Below are 5,324 nucleotides of genomic sequence, written 5' to 3'. Positions count from 1 at the left end.
AGAGGCGGTGGGTGCTCTGGGAGGAACGGTTGGAGAAAGGACTGGAGGGAGGCAACATGTCTGGCCTGGCAGTAATAGGCCTTGGGTTACTGCTGGTAACCCTGTCTTCCCTTTGTGGAATTAGAGGAGGTCGGAACATGTGGCCTCCTTGTCGTTTTAGCACCCACATAAACCTAAGGCTTTCTTCATTTTGTTTTGATCTTTTTTCTGATTGGTCCCTTTCTAAAGAAGTGTTTAGGTATTTGCCTTCAATCTCCCTAATTCTGTCTTCCATTGATTCAGTTCTGCTCCTTTGCCCATTCAATGTCTTATCTGTTTCTGAAAATTTAGTATTAATCTTCTGGATTTCTGTGTGTAGATTTTGTATCTTTTCTAATTTTTCATTTATTTTGTCATTTTGTTCTTGTATTATCTTTTGAAATTATTCTAGGGTTTTCTCTGTGTTTTCGTTGATCTGTCTCTCAGTTCATTGAAGATACCTAAATATAATTCTTTTGAATTCCTTATCAGGGAGTTCCAGTGCTGCGTCTTCTCAGGGATGTGTTTTGGGTCCATATCCTGGTCCCTTGTTTCTCCTGCTTTATCTTGCTTCTTTGTGTGGACTGTAATGTTCTGTTGTTTCCAAGGCATTGTGATGTTTTTGTGATTATATTTAATTGGTGATTATATGTTGGAGTGACTTGCACATGATTTTTATTTTCTTTGTTTTGTTTGTATGTTATCTATGCAAGCAAGGTACTGTGTTGTGCTCCTCTGTTTGTTAGTGGGCAGCATTAATACACTCACCACTTGTCGCCTTTCCTGTTGTCAGCCTCTCGTATGTCCCTGCCTCCCTTGGCAAACAGAGCCTATTCTTAGGTCCCTGTAATCCAAATGAGGATGCTATCACTTTAAAATCCAAAATGGTTGCCACTTGTAAAGATTCAAAATGGCTGCACCCTTGGTCACTTTAAATATCCAAAATGGCCACCACTTGTAAACATTCAAAATGGCTGTGCCATCGGTCACTTTAAATATCCAAAATGGCTGCCATGTGTAAACAATCAAAATGGCTGCGCCTTCTGGACAGCAGAAAGCCAACAACTCAAGTTGTCTCCCACCTTGCTATTTCCCTTCCTAGTCACAGGCCACCAGCGCAGTTGTCCCTGCAGCCCTTGGTGACCAGTGCTGATCTTTTTTAGGTCAATTCTCAGGTCCCAACACCGCTTGAACTATTCAGGCTGTTGGTTCAGTGGGAGTAGCTGACAGTCTGCAGCTCCAACTGTTTCTGTACTCACTGTTTCCGTTCAGGTTTTTCCACTAGTTGGTGCCCAATCCACTTCTGTATAGTTTCTTTCAAAGCTCAGGGCTCCAGGATTATCTTCTGTATCTCTGTCAATTGTTTTTTTCTTTTCTTTGTTGAAAAGGGTCTGTGTTGCTTGTCTGCCTAATCCTCCATCTTACCGGAAGTCCTCCTCATATCTTTTTTTCACTCTGAATTTAGGATAGTGCCAGCACTTTTTCCTTTCGTAGTTGGAGCCAGGTCTTATAGATGAACCATATTTCTGTTCCACTAGAACGTAAGCTCTATAGATATAGGACCTCTTGTTCACAGCTGTATTCCATCACTTAGAATGTTGCAGTTGTTAGCTGCCAATGCGTTGGCCCTCAACTCATGGCAATCCCACATACAATAGATTTGGACCATTGTGATTCATAGGGTTTTCATTGGCTGACTTTTGGAAGTTGATAATTAGGTCTTTCTTCTTATTCTGTCTTGGTCTAGAAGCTCGGAACCCTTTTCAGCATCACAGCAATACACAGGCATCTGTTGGCATAAGGCTGTGCATGACTGCACATAATGTGCATTGGTCAGGAGTTCAACCCAAGTCTTCCACATGGAAGCTGATCATTCTACCACTGAATCACCACTGCCTTCATACTTAGAGAGTACCTGGCATGTAGTAGACTTGCAATAAATACTGTGGAATGAATGATCAGTGAACAGCCTTAGTCAGAAGACGGAGTGGCTCTTTAATGCATAGGTATTGTTTCAGAATAAAGGCCCCTCCCCCCAAATTTTGTTGTTGTTGTTTAATTGTGATTTGGGTGGAAGTTTACAGAGCATATTGGTTTTCCATTCAACAGTCCACACGCATTCTGTTTTGTAACGTTTATTGCAATCCCTACACTGAAACAGCGTTCTTCCCACTTCCTCCCTGTGCCCACCCCTTTGTTCTTTCTTCCCATCCGCTTCTGTTTTCCTAGCTCTTTCTGTGGGCAAATGCTGTGCTTTTGATCTGGTATCCTTGATTGTTCTAATGAGTGCTACCCTCCTGATATTACTGTTCAATTTATAGTCCTGTCTCTCCTTTGGCTGCCAGTTGAGTCATGGAGATTAACTTCAGTCCCTGGCCTGAAGGGTGTATCAGGGTCATTGTTTCGGGGATTCCACCAGTCTTCATCAGAACAGTTAGCCTGGTCTTTTTTTTTCCAAATGATTTTGAGGTGTTCCACATTTTTCTCCACTCTGCCTGGGACTGCTTATTATGATCCCTTTCAGAGCAGTCAGCTGTGATAGCCAGGCACCGTCTAGTTCTTCTGGTCTCATAGTCATGGAGGCTGGGGTTCAGGTGGTCCATTGTTGTTGTTGTTATGTGCCGTCGAGTTGGACCCGACTCATAGCGACCCCTCCTTGGATGTCCAAGGCAGTATCACTACGGAAGTAGATTGCCCATCTTCCTTCCGCGGAGTGGCTGGTGGGTATGAACTGCCAGCCTTCTGGTTAGCAGTCAAATGCCTTAGGCACTATGCTACCAGAGCTCCTAGGTGGTCTATTGGTCCTTTGGATCTGTGTCTTGATTTTCTTCACTCCTCTTTGCTCTGGACAGGGAGAGACCAGTAGTTGTACCTTAGATGGTCAAGGGGTTGTTTTTTCTCTTACACAGTTCCTATTATTTATGAAGCTGTGCTGGTTCATCAGATTCTTACTGCTCAGTTTACCCAGAGATAAAGAGAGGACCTACTTTTTCTGTGCCTATGGGCTTGGGAGACAAGGTCCATGTAACACTAAACTGATGAAATCCTGATAGGAGAGTAGGGCTTATGGTAGTGAATCCTCACAACCTTAGGGGCCTTTCTGGGCCTGCCTTGCAGAGGCAAAAGTTCTTATCTTTTTGGCTGTTGCTTCATGCAAGGAGTTCCTAGAATTTCCCAGGGCATCTGTCTACTAGGTCATACCCTAAATAAACCTGAGAGGCAGTTTCTTATCATGTTTAAGGATTTTAAGAGCTGGCTTTCTGCAAAGAGACTTTCTTGTTGGAATCTTGCCACTGCGATTTCCCTTATGGGTGATCTACAACAAGTGGCTTTTGTGTCTCAGTTACCTCATTTGTAAATGGCAGTAAAATAGTACCTACATCATAGTATTTTTGAGGATGTGAAGACACAGCGGTGCAGTTGATATTCTGGGAATTTCATATAGGCCTAGCTGTCCCTGTGGAAGTGTGTTGATCATATGACAGCACATAACATCAGCTTCTGATGCCCTAATCCATCATGGTGTGTCAGGTGAAAAACAGGTAGAGAACCTTTGCTCTTGAGAACTCTAATTATCCCCAAAGCAGGCCATGCTCAATTTGACAATGCCATGATTTTTAATATTGGAAAGTTCCAGAATTGCTACTCTGGGATGTAACCCTTTCTTCTACTTTCCTCCTGCTTTTGCTTATGCTGTTGAGTGAATATGATGCTACACTTCCCACACACATACCCAAATAGCTCCGACTGCTGAAATATTAGGTATCTTACTGTCAGCACATAACTTGTTGCTGTTTTATTAGATGTCTGAAGTCATCACTATTACCTGGGTTTGAATCCCAGCTGTGCCAGCTTTACATTTTTCATTTGTCAAATGGGATAGAAGTATCCACCTTACAGGGTTGTTGTGAGGATTAATAATAAATATAAAACACTTAATATAATACCTAGAATGCAGTATATCTCAAACATTAATTGTAAAATTAATACATGTATCATCATCATTTCATTTGAAACATTGTGCCATGTTTCAAATCAGCAGTGAAATACAAAAAGAAACTGCTTGCCCGTTTGCTCTAATCCTCATTTCTGCTTGGAACTATGAGACTGAATGAAATGGAACAGCTCCCTGCTTGAAATATACTGTAACCTTCCTTTTGTAATCAAGATAAAATTATCTTTGAGAGTATACAGGGATTCTGGAACACTATAAACTTTGAGATTTGGTTTTATGGGTCTTTCATTTCATCTTCTCCCTGACCAAATGCTGTATTCCAGATTTTCATTATACACCCCTCTTAATCACCTCCCCCAGTAAAATTGTGGTGATATTTTTGTACTCTGTCTTTGAATTGAGGTCATAATTGGGAAGTACATTCAATGCTTTTGCTTAACAAAATTATTTAATGGCCTGTGAAATAATAGTTTGATAATAACATATGAATCTCCATGTGTAACTGCCAGTTAAGGAGCCCTGGTGGTGTGGTAAGGAGCTGTGGTGGTGCAGTGCGTAAGGCATTTAACTGCTAACCATAAGGTTGGTGGTTCAAACCCATCAGCCACTCTGCAGAAGGAAGATGGGACAATCCACGGTCTTAAAGGTTTACTACCGAAGAAACCCAATGAGGGTCGCTATGAGTTGGAATCAACTTAATGGCATTGGGTTTGTTTATCACTTTTTTTAGATTCACTATGTTTCTTTTTCTTTAATTTGAAAAACATCTCTGTAAGATAGATGATATTATTTCCCATTTACAAATTATTTAGTGATATATACAGTTGATTTACTCTAAGCTTTCTCCGTTTTTCTCAAGATTAGAAAGTTAAATACCAAAATTAGGGTAAAAAAATTTCCTAGAAAAATATAAATGGTGTGCCCAATTAAAGAGAATAGGTAAAAGAAAATAAGCAGGCAGAAAGAAAGTGTAGAAGAGATTAAATTGATAATTGTGTACCAACTATAAACCATAGTTTATATAGATGGTTTATAATACATAGTTTCCATAGATGGAAACAGTGGTAAAAACCATTCAAGCATCTCTCGTATTGAAGTGATTCATAAAATCGGTGGTCCTGTCTGATGGAGGATAGTTTTTTTGGGAGGTAGTGTGAAGTTTTAAGTTGGAGATTCAAAATTCAGACTTGAAACTATCAAGAAGAGGGGGTGAAGGTAATATTATCAGTGGAAAGGAATATGTACAAATAGAAATGTTTATATATTTAGCAGCTAGCATAGTGCCTAAGGCACTTGACTGCTAACCAGAAGGCTGGAGGTTCAAACCCACCAGCCACTCCTCGGAAGGAAG

This window comes from Orycteropus afer, unplaced genomic scaffold, assembly GCF_000298275.1.
Source record: "Orycteropus afer afer isolate SDZICR_OR568_19922 unplaced genomic scaffold, OryAfe1.0 scaffold00233, whole genome shotgun sequence".
Classification (NCBI taxonomy): Eukaryota; Metazoa; Chordata; class Mammalia; order Tubulidentata; family Orycteropodidae; genus Orycteropus; species Orycteropus afer.
Note: the sequence above shows the minus strand (reverse complement) of the source record.